We start from the raw sequence: 19,651 nt of genomic DNA, 5'->3' as shown, positions 1-19,651 counted from the left end.
CTCCTTAAATCCAACCAGAAAGCAAGCAGTTTGTTACCCTCATAATATTCATCCTGTTATTGCACCCATGGGCCTATCTTACCATGCTGGTCATTATTGTAGTTCACAAGGTTCATAGCTGGGGCAAGACTGTTTTACACACACACACACACACACACACACACACACACACACACACACACACCCTGCAGCTTGCATAGCACCTTCTATAACCATAAAAGCTATCCACCAGGGAGGAAACTTTCTGGTTAATCAAGAAGCAATGACAGTATCCCCGTATTGTTTGGTGACCAACTGGAGGGGAGGTATCCCACACCTGGGGCTTTTATTTGGCAACCTATAGATTATGGTAGGAACATTACCTGCCATGTAGGTAGCTCCAATTAAACTCTTTTATGTGAAGTGTGTGTGTGTGTGTGTGTGTGTGTGTGTGTTTTATAAAATAGGTTTCCATATGGTGTTTCCAAACATTTAAAATGTTTGTTTCCCCTCCCATCTACCTCCTCCTCTACCTGTCCTCCCTCCCCTCTCCCCTCTGAAATCCTCACCACTGTTCCCCCTTTCCTTTTCTTATTGTCTGTGTTCTGTCTCCCCCACCCTACACACTTTACGATCTATCTTTCGTCTTCACATCAGTGGTCCCTTTATAGTTTCATAGATTCAACAGGTACTTCAAATTAAGCACAAAAATCTGAAGAGTCAACACTAAGTAAGAGCCACACATGAGAAGAACATGTAACATCTGTCTTTCTGGATCTGGGTTAGTTCACTTTCCAGTTCTATACATTTACCTGCAAATTTCATTTTTCCTCACAGCTGAATAGAATTTCATTGTGTGCAGGTACCACATTTTCATTATTCATTCATCAGTACATGGACATCTAGGCTGCTTCTATGTTGTGGCTATTGTGAATAGAGCAGCAAATAACATGGATGACCACATATCTCTATATTAGGATATAGAGTATTTTGGGTATATGCCCAGGAGTGGTATAGTTGGGTCATATGGTAGATCTACTTCTAGTTTTTTGAGGAACCAACCACATTTATTTCCATGTTGACCTCACTAGTTTGCACTCCTAGCAGTTCATGAGGGTTCCTGTTCCCCACATCCTCACCAGCCTTTTTTGTCTTTTGTTTTCTTAACCTTAACTATTTCTATGGGTAAGATGAAATCTGTAAGTAGTTTTGATGTGTATTTTCCTGATGGCTAAGTTTGGCAAACACTTTTAGAGAGTATTTCTTAGCCAATGTATTTCTTCTTTTGAGAACTCTGTTAAGTGCCATAGCCCAGGATCTACTTACTTCTTTAACCCTTACTCTAAGTCAAGCTGTTATCTTCACGCTCATTCTTGAGGTTCTGAGATTGTACTAACTTGAATATTTGTCTTTGAACGTAACTTTACCACCTGTTTTTACTTGTTCGCATTGCCGTCTCTCAAATACTTTATCTCAAAGATTTTTATCACTGTTCATTATACTTCTGCTGTTGCCCCTGGCCCAACTCTACTTCTTGGAATGGGGCTCACTCCATCTCCCTCTCACCCATCCAGCTCCTCAATGACTCGTCCACTATTTCAGAGTGACATTTTTCCTTCTGAAACTTCCTTTGAAGGCTTTCACTTAGAAATTAGCATATAGGTGGTTCTCCTTGTCTTCCTTTACTTTCTCATGTGTCCATATTACACTATGTAAAGCCCAGCTCTGGCCAGGCTACCCTAAGAGCTGTGAGTTAGCAAAGTGTACTACCTTGCTTGCCACCGTTGTCACATATCCCTCTAGATACTTCTCACTGCCCCTCCAGATGCTCTAAGCTCCAGCCCACTGGAACCATGGCTATTGCTGGACACTCTGTTTTAGCCCTGTGCTTCTTGGCTGATTTTCTTTTTGCTTCTTCCAGCCCTCTCTTAGCTACATGAAATTCTACATTATTTACATTCCATCTACCCATCATCCCTTCTTTAGTAGCCCTTTAACTACCTTTAGTTGTGAGCTACTATTCCATTTTGGCTTTCTCAGCTTTTCATCTGTGCTTCTTCTATGACATGTGTCATGGTAATGCATTAGTTTACTTTGCAGAACATTTATAAATCTCTTTTCTAAGTCTCTTCCTTAGAAAGATTCTGTTCTTTTAAAATTTTATACCCAGTACAGAGTATAATGAAGTGGTAGGTACTGAATATAAGTTTTAATTAAAAATTCATGTTACTAATAATTAAAACATAAGACCATTGAATTTTTTGTTTCCTTCTAACTCAGCAGATTAGAATTCATGAAGTTTTTTTCTTCTTCTGAATGCCATACTTGGCACATGACAAGCACTTGGTCAAAGAAAAAACTTCCTTGTCCCCGACTTGAATTTATCAAAGATCAGTTCCATAACTGTATCCAGGGATAGCTGTTTGCAAACCATGGAGGATATGTTGCTGTGGAGTGTCTCTCTGTATGCTTTGAATATGTGTTGCTCGGATTGGCTGATAAATAAAGCTTCATTGGCCTATGGCAGGGCAGGATGGAGTCAGGCAGGAAAATCCAAGGGAGATAGTGAAAGGAGAAAGGAGAGGCAGGGGAGACGCTATCCCGCTGTCCAAGGAACTGTATGTAATGGCACACAGGTGAAGCCATGGAACACATGGTGACATATAGATTAATAGAAATGGGCTGAGTTTAGTTGTAAGAGCTAACTAGCAAGAAGCTTGAGCCGTAGGCCAAAACCATGCAATTCTTAATTAATATAAGCCTCTGTGTGTTTATTTGAGTCTGAGTAGCTGCAGGACCGGGTAGGATACAGGAAAACTTCTGACTACAGTAAGTTATCCTACAGCAGGGCTGGTTTTGTTCAAAAGTGTCATGTAGGACAGAAACTGGATTCTGTAATAGTACAAAAAATAAATGTCTTCAACTTTTAATATTTTTCACTTTGCTTTTTCTGCCAGTTGATAGCAGTTTTAGTGAGAATAATACAACTGTGTGTGCTTTCTTGTTTTTAGAATTCTATTTCCACCTTTTTATTTTTTTTCATTTTCACATATACTTGTGTATGTGTGCATGTTTGCATGTGTGGTGTGCATGCTTGCATGTATGTATGGGTACACATATATATGTGTGCACGCTTGCATGTGTGCATGGGTACACATTATCTCTTTGTGTGTGTGTTTATGTGTGTGTGTGTGTGTTTGTTTGTGTACATGGGCCTGAAGTTGATATCAGGAGTCATTCTCCATTACTCTTCCACCTTATTCACTGAGGCAGGACCTCTCAATCAAACCCAGAGGTCACCAATTGGCTAGTCATCCTAAATAGCTTACTCTGTAGATCCCATCTCTTGCCTTTCAAGGCTAGGATTACAAGCAGCCACCACTTTTGCCTGACATTTTCTATGGGTCCTAGAGGTCTGGACTCTGACCCTCATGGCCTTCTCCCCAGTCCTATTTTCACATTATAATAGAGTAATCTTAAAAAAAGTTCAGTTTATTTATGTGCTTGTTTTTGGAGTTGCTCATCGTTGAGGAAGTTAATTTATATTGTTTTATTATTCTCATGTATGTGTGCATGATGTGTGGCAGTCACAGTTTTGTGATGTCAGTTTCTTATGGTTGCGTGTATTTCTGATCCTGGTTCCTTTAAGTCATGCTTCTGCTTTGTGGAGTCAGTCTGGTGAAATTACAGCAATAACAGCTCGTGTGCTCCTACACCTGGGCACATAACTGGCTCAAGGCCAGCTGGGAGGGTGACTGCTTTGTGGAAAGTAGAAGGGAAGGCCTGTTGGAGGAAATAGATTCCTTGGACTACTTATCCTGCCCTGAGGGCTCCTTCCTGGCCACCATGAAATGAGCTGTACTCCTTCCCTGACATGATGGACTGACACCCAAAACTGTGAGACAAAGCACATGATTCCTCCCTTGTTTATATGACAAGAAGAGGTGTGTAACTCATCTACCTTCTGTGTCCTGAACTGTTGATAACTCCCCTGGACCTGTCTAATCTCCTAAGAGGTGGCCTGCAAGTAAGACCTAGGATTTACACCCATAATCCCAGCACTTGGGAGGCTGAAGAGGAAAGATCAAGAGTTCAAGGTCAACTACCAATACATAATGAGTTTGAGGCTAGCCTGGCCTATGTGAGACCTTTTGTTAAAAAAAAACCAAACCAAAATTAATGGATAGGTTTTACATATAAATTCTTTCCATCTTTTCATATAAATAACATCATTGTGAAAAATATATGCACCCATCTTCATCATTTGTCCAACTTTAAGCTTTATGTGAGTCAAGATTATTACATATTTAAGACTTTTGGTAACCTTTGCCAGTTTTCAATTTACTGTACTGTACAAGCATTTAATAATTTGTCTTGTGCTAAAATGAAGAGGTAGAGAGATGGAGAAGGTGAGAAGAGCTTTGGTGTTGGCCTTGATTGGTATGGTTTCAAAAAGTGGGCTAACCGTTTTTGGTGGTAAAGGCTTTCATGTTAGAGGTGGCTTGTAACTCATCCCATGTATTTTGTTATTTCCTTAATTAATAATTGGGGCACTTGAGTAGGAAATGTTTTAGCCTATATCCTCCTTAGAATTGTGATGGAGTCTCTTGAGGTTTACAAAATGTACATGCTTTCATGGAAGCAGGATTTGAGGGAGGTGTCTGGACTGTTTGTTGGGTCAGCAGCAATGACATTCGGAACAGGCTGCCCCTTTCCAGACCTGTGGGACCTCACTGGGATTGGTCTGCTGGTTTGTGGAGTTCTCCTGACATGGTGAGTGTTACATAGTAGTGAGCTGAGGTCACTGACTTTACTAATGCGTTAGCTATGTGAACGTCATAGTGCCTAAGGACCTGAGTGTTTTAACTTCATATTTTGTGAGTCATGTTTGCAGAAACAAGTTAACTAATGATTTGGTGAAAGAATGTAGCTGGAAGTGTGGTCTAGATGAATCTCTCTCACCTGAGGTCCTGCAGTCACTTATAAAATAATTACTCAGAGGCTTATATCAATTACAAACTGTATGACCTATGGCTTCAGCTTCTTGCTAGCTAGCTCTTTCATCTTAAATTAATCCATTCCTATTAATCTATGTTGTCATGTGGCCGTGGCGTTACTGGTCTGCTGGCATCTTGTTGCTCCTTTGGCATCTCTCTTGATTCTGCCCTTCTCTCAGGATCTCTGCTTGCATTTCCTGCCTGGCTGTAAGCTTTCTTGCCATAGGCCAAAGCAGCTTTATTTATTATCTAATGGGGGCCACACATATTCACAGCATACAGAAAGATATCCCACAGCATAAGAGCTTACTCTGCAGAATGTCTTGGGTGTAGGTGGCAGTGTCTTGGAAAGTCTTCTCCCCACAAACACAAATGATTAAGAAGCAGCATGATGATTTAAAAACATGTGGGCTTTTTTTTTTATGTACCCAGGGCAAATGCAAATACTCTGGAATCTTTGGGAAACCATAGGGACTATAGGGACTGTTAATTTAGCAGGAGAAGTGGGTTAACCGAGGACCTCAGATATTGCTGTCAGGTTATTTATTCTCCTGAATGTATTTATGTATGTATGTATGTATCTTTATCTATCTATCTATCTATCTATCTATCTATCTATCTATCTATCTATCTATCTAACAATCATCTATCTATATGAGACAGGGTTTCTCTGTGTAGCTCTGGCTGTCCTGGAACTCTCTATGTAGACCAGACTGGCCTCAAACTCACAGAGATCTGCTTGCCTTCGCCTTCTAGTGCTAGGATTAAAGGTGTGCGCCACCATGCCCAGCGCTATTCCCCTGGTTTTAAAGCTCAGTGCTTGTACTATAGTGACATACAAGAACCTGTACACTGAGCCCCTTAAAAGCCAGAGGGAAGAATCCACGTCCTTTATCTAGCTTCAGACTTAAACATGCACTATAACATCTGAACATCCTATTTCCTCCTCTCTTCAGTGTTGTGGTTTTTAAAATTATTTATTTTATGTGTATGGCTGTTTGCTTTTATGTGTCTGTGCACCACTTGTGTGCAGTGTCCACAGAGGCCAGAAGAGGGTGTTACAGATAGTTGCAAGTTGCTATATGGGTGCTGAGAATTGAACCCAGGTCCTCTGGAAGAGCAGCCAGAGTTCTTAACTGCTGAGCTCTCTCTAGTTCAAATGTTTTTGTTTTTTTGTTTGTTTTTGAAGCTAGGGACCATGATTTTCTTGTACTGCTCCACTTGCTCTTCAGTTTCATTGCTAGCTTTTGTTATTGGTTTTCTGATGTCCTATGAAGAAATAGTTTTTAAGTCTGCTCTTAAAAGTTACTAGATAGGCAGGAAACAAAGCTATGTTGGAATACAGAGATGTTATATTGTTACTTGGGAGAGACGTGCATGTAACTAGCCACACAGCCCCATTGCTTGGGAGGGGTCCCCATGTAACTAGTCACAGAGCCCCGGAGGGGCCCCCATGTAACTAGTCACAGAGCCCCGGAGGGTCCCCATGTAACTAGCCACACAGTGCCAGTTTGTGACTGAAATTTGCTTCGCAGCTCAACTTAGCACTGCTTGCCGAGGACCCTGAACCAAAGTTTGAAAATGCCAAGTGGTCTTTCTGAGAAAATCTACAGCCTGCTAACAAAATCTTCCTGAGAATCATATAGACTATGGGAATATTTAGAGTGCGAAGTCAGTGTGTGAGTAAATCTCCTAGAGAATGGATGGGAGAAAGAATCACTGCCATTCGCACTGAGAGCAGATGCAAGGTGTTGTGATTTACACAAGACTTAAGAACCCACTCCCAGTGTGGTTTGAACTGGGTTAGACACCAGCCTAGTGTATTTGATCTGAATTCCTACACACACTGTTAGAGCCGCAGGTTTCCAGGATTTTGGACTCAGGGCTGTCTTTGCTCTGGAATCTGTGACATAAATCTTTATCCTGTGTGTTGCTCTTCCACCTTTAGAAACAACCATTCAGTCCCCACCCCTTTCTTTAAGGTTCAGTCTAGGTAACTCTCTCAGTTTGCTAGTCAGTAGTCTGTGAAATCTTGATCCTCTCGTGTATAGCTTTGGTTTAGTCTGTTACCCACCTCCTCCTCTGTTGTAAGGATCTTTAGGAAAGAAACACTCGTTAACACTACACAGGCTTGAGTGCAGACACTGTGCTTAGTGTGAGGTGAGAAAATGGTATCCAGTGAAAGCTGCAGAACGAGCCTTGCCTCACAGGAAGGAACAGATGTGACAGGCTACAGGAAAAGCAGGGCATCGAAGGTGTGTGAGACCAGAAACAAGAAGTGAGGTCCAAAAGCCGGAACCGGGTTCAAACTCTACACCTTGGGCTTCATTCTACAGCACTTAAAACTGGAGCTGGAGACTGAGCACAACTCTGCCTGCAGAGGAACCAGGGATGTGCAGGTGGAGGGAGTGGAGGGAGTGGAGGGAGTGGAGGGAGTGGAGGGGGAGGAGCTTCTCAAATTCCCTCCAGTTATTTGGAGCCTCACCAACCTCTTTTCAGGACAAAAGGGCACTAGGTCACATGGAGATGACACATTTCCTCCAGAAATCCCAGAGAAGGCAGGAAGCGTGGGGATGATTCAGTAAGAGGGCTTCTTCCTGTGCACGGATGGGTCATGAGGAATGGGTTTTGATGATTTCTGTCAGTGTTTGCTCCACCTCTCCCAGGTGGAAGCCTCACAGGAATGGTACAGCCAGATGGGTACAAATCTGGAAAATGTCTGGGCTTCCTGGAGAGTGCTCGCATGCTAAGGTCCACGTTGGTCAGTTAGCTTGATTCTTTGACTACTTGTGACAGTAAAGACTGTGGTAGCTTTTATGTCCTAAGACCTGAAGATTAGGTCTGACCATAGCGTCAGAAAGGACTTAAACCTGCCGGGAAGTCCCACTTATATTATTTTAAATATCCAACTAAGAGGGACACTTTATTGTATTGATGTAACACTTAGAACTAATATGCCTTTTGAGATTTGGTTGTATTTTATATGGCTTGTCTAACCTTAGATTAATGTCATTATAGCATAGAGATTAAGAATATGAGCTGTGCAGCTGGGTTACCTGGGTTCTGATCCTGACTTGTTCACCACTCAACCTTGGGCAGGTTACTTAATCCTTCTGCCCCAGTTCTTGATCTAATTTACCTCCCACATGAAGTTTTTGTCTAATTGACTTTTTTTTTTCTATTTACTAAAGATAAAGCTCTCAGTATCTGGCATTTACTTTCCCAGTAAATATTAGTAATTAGTGTATCATAAATGATGTTGATAAAGCAGCCAAAGGTTAAATGGGTTAGGAAGATGTCAGGCAGTGCCACTGAGCTAGGATTGGTATTCCTTTTCTTAAAGGGCCAGATATTAAACAGCTTATACTCTGGGGATCTTACAGTCTCTGTTGGTATCATTCAGTTCTGGCATTTCATCTTGCAGGCAGCAACTATGGACAGTATGTAGACCCATGGACATAATTGTATTCCAAGCAAAATTTTATTTACCAAAATAGGTGTCAAGCCATGTTTGGTTATGAACACACCCTTGCCCTGGACACTTTAGTCGTGTCTGATTCCATCCACCCTGGAGCTTGAAATACGGTTACAATAGTAGCTTCACTTAGCATGTGGCTCTCAGGATGGCCAGACTTTGGAGCAGTCGTGAATGTGTCCTTTTGAGGGTGACACAGAAGTCACTTATTTAAAGGCTGGGAGCATTTTATTCGAATTTGAACCTGAGGTTGTAGAAAGGATCAGGGTTTGTTTTATTCGATGGACACAAATACAGACTGTTTTTTTCTATAATCTCTATATAGAAAGGGTTTGTGAGGCAAATAAAAAGCTGTTTGTATTTGTGCTTGTTGGCACACTGAGGGTTTTTCTTCTAGGCATGCTGTTTATATGGGTTTGGATTTTTTTATTTCTTATTTTTCAGTTTAATAGTGAGCTCTTGTTTTTAAATTAAAGTTGCCAGTGGGCCTTTCTGTGAGTGGCTGACTGTGTTGCTGAGTTTGTATTTATAGTCTGGGTCTGTTTCTGAGGAAGTGACTAACGTCCACTGCATTCCATTGAGACTACATAACAAAGACCATCTTTGACTCAGGGAAACAGGGCCTACGATGAAGACTCAAAAACCTAATGATTAGTGTTTATCAATGTTTTTATGTATTCAGTCCTGCTTGGGTGAGATAATCAGAGCTTTGTGCTGAGGGCCAGATTAGAAAACCACTGTTCCTAGTAATCCAGAGAGAAGTTCTCAGGAGCACGTTCAGGCTGTGCTTAGCTTTCTTGTGGCCCCGTTTACATTTTTGATGGTTTAAAGTGGGTGTTATAGAACATGGGTATCTATTTCTTGTCTTCAAAGAATTCTGTCAGAACCCTTGCCTTATGTCCAGCAGAGAGGTCACTGGTGTGGTGGTGGGACCCAGGAAGTGATTGACTTAGGGAACTCATTATGTCTTATTCTTTGTCACAGCCCCCCTGGTTTTCCCATCATGCATTTTTGTGGTATTGTAATAAAATACTTGAGACTGAGTAAGTTATAAAGGAAAAAGCCCCCCCCCCCCAGTTTTGGAGGCCTTCTGCTTGTTTTCTTGTAGCCAGCAATGATAGGCTGAGTAGAAAGAGTGAGCCGGTCTAGCCCTGGGCTGTCTTGGGTTCTGGGGTCCAGGCTGGAGCTCATACTTTCCCGGAAAGGATCCGTTAGAGATGGTGGTTGGGGCTGAGGCTGCAGCTCAGTGTGGAGTGTTGGCCTAGTATGAGCTGGGGCCCTGGTTCATTCCCCAGTGCCATTCTTTTAAAAAGGAGAGAGAGGACTGGAGGAGATTAGATCTTGTGTTTCAGTCCTCTGGGTGTGTTGGCTCATTGGGTTTTTCATACTGGTTGAAATGGTCATTATTGTTTGCTTTTATTGCTTCTTCCCTTTAAAGGGGTTTCTGCACTTAGCAGTTATTGTAATTATAAGTCAGGAAACCTTCCATGTCCAAGAAAGTGCACCCTCCTCCTCAATTCTTCTCTGGTCATGTACCCAGAGAAGACCACGCCCATAAGGGCTAGTCACCCCAATACCATTGGCTAAATGGATCAAATTTCTACAACAATTTACACTGATTTTTTTCAGTCTTCTCATAAGCCACTCAATAAGTCACTTTTTTTTTTTTGGTTTTTTTTTTTTTTTTGTTTTTCGAGACAGGGTTTCTCTGTGTTGCTTTGCGCCTTTCCTGGAACTCGCTTTGGAGACCAGGCTGGCCTCGAACTCACAGAGATCCGCCTGGCTCTGCCTCCCAAGTGCTGGGATTAAAGGCGTGGGCCACCACCGCCCGGCTCCCAATAAGTCACTTTTAACTAAGTTGTGGAAGGAGTTTAACTATAACTATAACTAACTATATATATATGAAGGTAAAATTGTTCTGCGCACCGTCACACAGCTGCTGGCCCCTGCCTCTGTTCTCAGAAGCACCTGTCAGCTGGGCACTCGAGAAGGTCACTCTGAAAGTGATTTACTGGGGCTGAGACGTTTCAGTGGGTAAGAGTTCAAACCACTGTTGCAGAGGACTCCTTAGGTTCCTACAACCCACCTCAGGCAGTTCACAACCTCCTAGAACTCCAGCTCCAGGGGATCTGACGACATCTTCTGGCCTACACACACACACACACACACACACACACACACACACACACACACACACACACTCAATAAATAAATATAAACATTTTAAAAAGAGAAAAATGGTTATCAGGTAAACTTCAATTTTGGAGTGCAGCTTAATCTGAAAGCAATTGTCTATGTGTGTCTATAAAGTGTGTCTATGAAGCTAACTTTTGGAAAAGCAAAACAGACAGATGCTTTCCTGATGTGACTTTATGGGGTGTGAGAAATTCCTTAAAGACCATCTACACCTCCATTCATGCCTAAAATGTCCGTGCCAGCAAAGCGTTCTGTTTCAGTGTTAAATACCTGTTCCTTTGGAGCTCTTATGAAGAGGAGGAGCCAAGGAAAAGAGTACATAGATAAATACCTTCAGCTGGAGCCGATTTTGGCTTCCCTGCTGGATTTGGACCCTGAGGCTACTGTGTCAGCGTGTGTCTTGTGGGGGCTGTTGTTCCCATACACACTAATGGGAGTGATTTGTTTTCCTTATGTATGCAGTATTTAAAAGAGTATTTGGAGGGCAAGTCTTAAGACTTGCATGTTGTCACGTGTTGTCCACTCTGTTCTTCTTGGAAAGGAAGCCTTCACTTGCAGGCATCTCTTGGTTCTTTTTACCTTGACACCTATGTACATCTGACTCCATATCTGTAGGACTCAACCAAGTGGATTCAGCAGGATTGGATAGAACGTATTTGAGGTGATTACATCTGTCGCCAGCCTGTATGAATTTCCCTCTTGCCATTACTCCCTAAATCAGGGCTTCTTAAACTTCCCACGTGTCACCTATTTCCACCTGAGAAAGTTTTGCATGACCTGCGATATAGGCGCATAAAGTAGGTATACAAGTCAAGTGTCTACTGTTGAGGAATTAAAAAAAAATCAAAAATTCGTTTCAAAGAGATTCTTTGTGTATATTAATGATTAAAAATGGATGGCTGAATATTTGACATTGTAGGACATTGAGCACCTTAACATTTTCAGTTGATTAGTATTTTATTTTCAGAGATGATCTCACTCATCCCAGGATGCCTGAACCTTGTGAAGTAGCACAGGCTGGCATTGAACTTGTGACCCTTCTGTTTCTGTTTCTCGAGAATATTATGACTTTATAATCTTCAGTGCTGAGAATGCTACTATGCATAAATGTATGAAATAAAACAGTGGAAGTATGTTTAGAGCTATTTAAGAAAAACTTGAAAATTGTGTTCTAATCCTATCAAAATTTATTTTAACAGTTAAAAAATGAAAAGCAAGCAATTCAAACAGAAATTTAAAAAAACCAAACATTCTAGCACAATACAATCTAAAGATACTAATTTGCTACTTCTGTGCTGAGGAATGGTGGTAAGAAGATATTAAGGTCTTTGTTTTCATAACTAAGCCATTATGCTTCTTTTTTTTTTTTTTTTTTTTATCTTGAGTGATTTCTTTTTTTTTTTTTTTTGTTTTGTTTTTCGAGACAGGGTTTCTCTGTGTAGCTTTGGGCCTTTTCCTGGAGCTCACTTGGTAGCCCAGGCTGGCCTCGAACTCACAGAGATCCGCCTGGCTCTGCCTCCCGAGTGCTGGGATTAAAGGCGTGCACCACCACCGCCCGGCCGCCATTATGCTTCTACAAGAACAGAGAGCTTTGTATGTGTGGCAAAATCTCTTTGGTTCATAACATACAATAGTCTTTTTAAACTTTAATCTTTTTTTTTTTTTTTTTTTTCTAGACAGGATTTCTCTGTGTAGTTTTGGTACCTGTCCTGGAACTCACTCTGTAGACCAGGCTGGCCTCGAACTCACAGAGATCTGCCTGGCTCTGTCTCCCGAGTGCTGGGATTAAAGGTGTGCTCCACCACTGACCGGCAACTTTAATCTTTTAAAGGAAACTTTTTATTGTAAAAGACTGTTGAACTACATCAACAAAACATACACAGAGGAAGACAGAAAAGTGAATTACATCAAGGTGCTTGTGTTTCCAAACTGCTTTCTTGACCTAAAATTTATTCTTAATTTATATTAAGTAAATAAGTGTGTAATTAACAGTGAAAGTGTAAAACCCTAAACTCCATGGCTTTGGACTGGCCATTCTAATTCTGTAGAAGTTCACTGAGATGCATAGAGTTTGAAGGTGGGCATGTGCTTGAGTGGCTTCCTTAAACCAGCCATGGGTTTGTGTGTATGTTAATTAGAATAAATTGATTTTATTAAAAAAATCCTGAATCTGAGCTGAGGTGTCTCAATCCATGCTTACAGGTATGCCATAGTGTGAGGGCATGTTTGGCTCAAAGAGTGAGCTGTGCATTCATTGTTGAGGTCACACAGCATGCATGAACTGCCAGAAACACTTAAATTTGTTACGTTTGAATTTGAATTGGCTTTTGATCATTGTGCATTCTGAAACGTTTTATTGCTGCCACATTTTTCATGACTCTACATTCAGTTATGTGATCCTATATCAGGTATCAACCTATGGTTTCAGAGGCTGTGTTCTAAACAGTACAACAGCTTACATAATGTTTACACAGTAATAAGCATTATAGATAACCTAGACATGATTTGACATATACAGAACGGTGAGCTTGGACCATACACAAATTCTGGACCCTTTTATATAAGGGACCTGAGCATCCTGAGATTCTGGTATCTAGCAGGGAGTCCTGGAACCAATAGCTGGGCAGATAAAGACTAACAAATGTATGTATTGTAACTAACATAGTGCTGAGTACTTTGGTTATAAAAATGAATGGTGATGGTTTTCACAGTCTTCATACAGATTTTCTTGTTTTTTAATAGCTCCTGTGGTATTAGCTTGATGTGCTTTGTTTATATAACGGTTTACCATCTAAGCCCTTTTTTTCTGCTGTGCTATGATTTGAAATTTGTTTTAACATGATTTTTATTTCTTTTCAATACAGAACCTCTATGGATCAGTTTGCTAAGGACATGCAAGATTAGAAGAGCTGAGAAAAATCAGCGTTGAATCCATTTTTTTAAAGTGAGTAGGCTTACTCCATAGATGTTCATTTCTGACGTCTTTATACCTGTAGTTAGCAGTCTACACATCACATCCCAGAACTCACAGCACACCCCCTTCTTACAGGCTTCTAAACTCTAAGAGCAGCATGACAAAAATGGGCTGTGCAGGCTTAGACATGTCTCCCCGCTGTCAGCGAGCCAGTCTTCATCTGGTATCCAGCAGGAAAACACAGGCCTGGTAGCATATCAAAGGCACCACCTTCTTCCTTCTCTGGTGCTTTGTTGCCCTTTGCCTTCATGCCCTGTGTTGACTTGTCCACAGGAGTGAGGCTTGTTGACCCTTCGGTGACCCCGCAAGCTGAGGAAGCGTTTTCATGTGGCTTACTGGCCTCCTTTCTCCCCATTCCTCTTGCCAAGTGGTAATACTGTTGCTGAACTTCTGCTAGGTGGTAAGCATTGGATTGACTTGTTTCAACTTACTTTGTAAGTTCTTCTCCTTTAATTTTACCTTATGCCAAACACTTCTCTATCTCTGTTACCTCATCACCAGGTAGTTAGTGACTAGTAAGTAGTAGATATTTCAGTGGCTAAGAGAAGGGAGGATGCTGAGGGTCAGAGTGTACTGTCAGTTATCTGGATGGTGAATGTGGACATAGCACTATCATCTCTCTTTGACTGCCATATGCTCAGTAGTGATAGAATGCCATTCCTGTCATGGTGGTGGCAGGACACTGGTGTCTTCTGGGTTGTGATCTTAATAGAAATGTGATTCTGCTCCTTTTAAACCCTGACAGGAAGGAAGAGAGGGAGGGAGGGAGGAAGGAAAGAGAAACATTATTCTGTGTTAGAGTTAAGAGGTGACTGTCCCTGGATCTCTGTGGCCTTGAGAAGCTGACCTCCCGAGGGCTTGAAGTTTCACACATGCACAGAGACCAAGCACGTGTCCTCACGATGTCACAGGTGAACCCATTTGAGTGAGCAGCATCTCCGTTAACAATCACTGGTGCTGCGGGTCTCCTGCCCTTGCATTCCCAAGAATAACTGTGTCCTGACTTCTGGTGTCTTTGGGTAGTTTTACTTGCCTTTAAAATCTGTGACTAGAATCCTGCAGTGTATATTCCTATGTGTGTGGCTCACTTGGCTCAGTGTGTATGTGAAATTTTCTTGTTATTAAATGTGGTTTACCTTCTTGATTTCTTTCTCTGGTGGTATCTAATTATGTAGTTGCAGGGCACTTGGGTTGTATTCAGTTTGTTTTTTAATGCTGTATATACATATGACTTTTTTTTTTTTTTAAGATTTATTTATTTTGTATACAGCATGTATGACCAGAAGAGGGCACCAGATCTCATTACAGATGGTTGTGAGCCACCATGTGGGTGCTGGGAATTGAACTCAGGACCTCTGAAAGAGCAGCCAGTACTCTTAACCTCTGAGCCATCTCTCCAGCCCCCCTACATATGACTTTTTAAAAAGATTTTATTTTGTGTGTATGAGTGTTTTGCCTGCATGTATGTCTGTCCACAATTTGAGATCCTGGTGTCTGGGGAAGCCAGAAGAGAGTATTGGATCCCTGGACCTGGGCGTATAGATAGTTGTAAACCAACATGTGGGTTCTAGGAATCAAACCTGGGTCCTCTGGAAAAGCAGTCAGTGCTCTTAACTGCTCAGCCATCTCTCCAGCTCCTTATTTTTCATTTTCATTTTGTGTATATTTATGGGCGAGGAGAAGTATGTACATGTGTGTACAGTGCCTATGGTGGTTGGAAGGGGGTGTTGGATTCCCTAGAGTTAGAGATACAAGTTGTTGTGAGCCTTCTAATATGGGTACTGGATATCCAACTCAGGTTTTCTGCAAGAGCAGTATGTACTCTTAACTGCTAAACTATTTGTGAGGATGTGTGCTCTTCTTTCCTCTATGTGTGAAACTTCAAACCCCATGAGGTTAGCTATCTCAAGGCTACAGAGATCCATGGACAGTCTTCCCTTAACTCTCTGTAACATGATCTTTCAAGGCCCAATATTCAGTTTTGACCTTGTAATTATTTCTATGCCTATCTTTTGACATAGATTGTCATTCAGGGACCACTCAGCAATTTAGGTTCTGTGGAGTGATGTGAAACTAGACTTCTCTGGAAGCAAGGGTGTTGACTTTTGGTGGCCAAGTGATATGCCTTACTTCCCTGCGATGCTTTGACATCATATTTAGCAGGAAGAGATGTTTTCATTGGTCTTCTGGGGCATAGCCAGGTAGAAGTCCTCTCTGGTGTGTATGTGCTGGTCCCTTGGCACAGACACATTTTGTCTGTATGGCAAAAAAGGGATTGCAGAGGAAAAAGAGATTCTAGAGAGAGATGTATCAGGACTGCCCTGGAAACTATCACAATACTCTGCACACCAGATCAAGAGTCTGGGAAAGTGACATCCCAGAATGAGACTTGGTGTGTAAGACCTGATGAGGGAGGTGAGTAAATGAAAATGGATCTGATGCAGCAGGCTAGAGCTCAGAAGGAGCTTTGAAAGTACATTCTGAACCAGCTTACAAGGTCTGTATTTTGTCTTTAGAAAGCTTTGAAACACAGTCTCTAAAGTATGAATCTTCAGCCAGGAAGTAACTGAATGAAATTACTGAACTAGGGGATGTAGTTTTCATAACCAATGTGAGCTATAGAGCTTTGTTTTGAGGGGGTTCTGCCTTCAGATCTCAGCTCCACTTTTTCTTGTCCCGTGACCCCTTGGTTGGCCTCCTCAGCAGTGAAATGGGGATATTATCATGCCCCATAAATTTACTGTTCCAGCTTGGTGCTGAAGTGTCCCCAGTGTGCACACTGCCACCGTGGCCAGTATCCGTGGTGCGCTCTCACTCTTGTTACTAATGTCAACTGACTAGCTAATACAATGTAGTAATTTTCATCTTTAAAAATTATGAGACTAAGCATGTAGAATGCTATCTAAAACCTTAAGCTGCAGAGGAAAGATGTAGGGAAACACTTTTCCCTGTGTCCTTGGTGTGTCACTCAACAGGGTCCACATTGAAGACTTTACTTGTTTGTAGTGGTGTTTGCTCTGCCCATGACCTTGGGCTATATGGCCCAAAGGAGGCGGTGCTTCCTGCCGTTGTATGTGACCTCTTATAAGGAGTTGGAGAGGGGTCACATGCCCCTTCTCTCTGCTCCTGCCTGAGAAGTGGATTTAATCCTGGTCAGATCAGAGGACATCTTCAGCTGTCTACTCCGTTCTGTAATCGTGAGTGTATTTCCTCAATTCATATCTTAATAAATTCTGTTACCCATTTAATAGACTCGTGTGGGTTGATCGTAATAAGTGGCGCCCAGTGTTGGGCTCAGATCCACGTGGTTGGGACTGAGTGGCTCAAATAGTGAAGTTAATTTTGTATTATCAGGAATACACTCACTTGTTTACTTGTATTGGCTCAAGAGTCCATTGGAGCTGAATTCAGAGGGGGAAGCAGGATCATTTTGCACATTGTCATTTAAGGCATCACACTCTTAACTCTTGCTGGACATTTTGTAGTGTCTTGATGGGTTAGGGTTTTGGTGAGGGTCTCAGAGAGTGACTGACTCTGCAGACCATAGCCAGTCTGAGGTGTCTTTTCAGCCAGCCATAGTCAGCGGCATCCACCTCTGTCAGAGCTGTGGCACATGTGAAGTATGATTGTTCCCCTGATGAGTTCATGATCTAACAAACTATCCTAGTGTGAGAAGGGAACTTGTCAAGGTACTTGAGTCAGAAGGAGCAGTGATTGTGAGCCTCTAACTCCAGCTCTCACTTCTCTACTGTGTGGCCTCCATTTCTTCCTATATAGAAACCAGTAATTTTATAACTGGAGAATTTCTCTCCAGCTCCCTCTAAGTCCCGCCAGTCCCAGAGCCCACTTATAAAATAAACACACAGACTCTTACATTATTTAAACTGCTTGGCCATTAGCTCAGGCCTATCATTGTCTAGCTCTTACTCTTATATTTAGCCCATTTCTATTAATCTATACTTTGCCACATGGCTCTTGGCTTAATGGTACCTTACATCTTGCTTGTCCTGGAGGTGGCTCCAGGCAGTCTCCCTCTCTGTCTTCCTGTTTCCTCAATTTTCCTCTCTGTTATTCTTGCCTATACTTCCTGTCTGGCTACTGGCCAATCAGTGTTTATTTATACAGAGCGATATCCACAGCAGAATTTGGTTTAGATTGAGACAGAAGCACAGGAGGAGTATGTGACCCCATTAGATGTAACACTGAGTTGTGTGTACATTTGTTTTTCTTGATGTTAGCTTTTCTCTCATGCCTGTCCAGGATCAGAAGTTCTTGTGACTGTTAGGGAGAGGGTGGTCCTATGTTACAACTTGTGTTCGCCAATAGACTGTAAGTGATGCATGGCTCTATGAGTAAGTCCATTTCACACTGATATTACTTTAGCCAGCTCCAACACATGTGCTTTGTTCATTAAAGGGTGTGTATATTTTTGTCTGAATTAAATAATGGATATAAAAGTCATTGCATATCCATGTATGGTGTGGTTGGATTATCAAAGCTACACTTAGGTTTATGTTCTTTGTACTTATTTATTTAATGTCCAGAATGTGTTTATTGGGGTGGTTGCTTTTAGTATGTGTTCTCCTGAAGGAACATCTTTCTGTAGGCTGACAGAAGACAGTAAACAGTTAACATATAGGTCTACCATTTGTGCAGGGTCAACAATCATGGTGATTTTATTGCATCTTGGGATTTCACATCCATGAAGTAAGACTCAGGTTTCTGCAGAGGCTCTTCTTGTGTTTCCTTTCCTCTTGTGCTGAAGGATGAAGGAGGTCCTTTGTGAGAGGCATGTTTTTTGGGGGGTTGTCATGGCTGGAAGGCTTATGTCTGTTTTTAAATTTTCAGTGCCCACATTGTAGTCACACAGTTAAGAATGTTCCATATAAATATTGAGTTTGTTTTGTTGTTTAAATATTAAAGAAGTAAGTATTTTTGTTGTTTTTTGTTTTTTGAGACAGGGTTTCTCTGTGAAGTAGTTCTGGCTACCCTAGAACTCACTCTGTAGACCAGGCTGGCCTTGATCTCACAGAGATCCACCTGTCTCTGCCTCTCAAATGCAGGAATTAAAGACGTGTGCCACCACCACCCAGCTAGAAGCAAGTATTTAAGAGCATTATTTAAAATACCAGCATTGCCTGGTGTAGTGATGCATGTCCCAATCCTAGCACTTGGGAGGCAGAGGCAGGTGAATCTCTGTGAGTTACTTAGCCTAGTCAACATGTCATGTTCCAGAACAGCCAGAGCTTCATAGAGCCACCCTGTCTCAGACAACAATAACAACAACAAATCCCCAAAATAAAATTAAATATTAGCATTAAGGGGTAGGTGTAGCATGTCTGGCATCCTAGCACTTGGGAGGTTGAGACAGGAGGATTCTGTTTTTGAGGCTATATTGGACTACATAGCTTGTCCCCATCTCCAGAAAAAATTAAATTGAAATATTAGATTACATGGAATTAAAAAATGTACAAATAAGTATTAGATCGTGTTTTCACGTAATCACATGGCTGTCTGAGCCTGACAGCAGGATCAGCACAGGGAAGCACTGAAACCCTGTAGCATTTGTCCGTTTGGCCTGGGAGGCATTCTTGCAGCTTGGATATTGATGCAGTATCATTTATTTGCCTAAGAGCATAATTAATGCCTTAGTCTCTCCTCCATGACACTGGTTCTTGCTTTCTTGAGGACAGTTGTGGCCTATTGTACCTGGGTATACTTTTGGGGATGGCTGGAACCATGTGTTCCCAAGAATGAGGTAGGCCCTGTCTACCTATACCATCTCTTCATTGGTTCAAGAAAGGTTCTAGGATTGGATGATTTCCACCCACATAGACCTACCTTCCTGTGTCTCTATGTAGAACTTTGCTATAAACAGGCAATGTGTAGCCTCTGAAATGTGTCACTCCCCCAAGGAAAGCACACCCCATGACTCTGTTCTTTGTATCCTTTTCTTCATAGTCCTTACAGTCTTTATCTCTTTGTTCTTTGGAGTTGAAGTTCCTATCTCCTGACTGCTTTGTGTGGACC

General features: G+C 41.8%; 1 protein-coding gene across 14 annotated transcripts in view; it reads left to right on the top strand.

The window, feature by feature from the left end:
- The window catches only part of Ppfibp1 (PPFIA binding protein 1), a 152,190-nt gene that overhangs the window by 32,559 nt on the left and 99,980 nt on the right, over positions 1-19,651 (top strand). For 11 of the 14 annotated variants that reach the window (XM_037203976.1, XM_037203974.1, XM_028891648.2 and 8 more), the window contains exon 2: positions 13,512-13,591. The exons of 2 other annotated variants lie outside the window; for them this stretch is intronic. The gene's annotated coding sequence lies outside the window, so the exon portion shown is untranslated. Of the gene's footprint in view, positions 1-13,511; positions 13,592-13,894; positions 14,022-19,651 lie in introns of all 14 variants that reach the window. One more of the 14 variants, XM_037203973.1, reaches the window with a different exon arrangement.

Source organism: Peromyscus leucopus, chromosome 3 (assembly GCF_004664715.2).
Source record: "Peromyscus leucopus breed LL Stock chromosome 3, UCI_PerLeu_2.1, whole genome shotgun sequence".
Taxonomy (NCBI): Eukaryota; Metazoa; Chordata; class Mammalia; order Rodentia; family Cricetidae; genus Peromyscus; species Peromyscus leucopus.
This window is presented reverse-complemented; position numbering and strand designations above follow the sequence as displayed.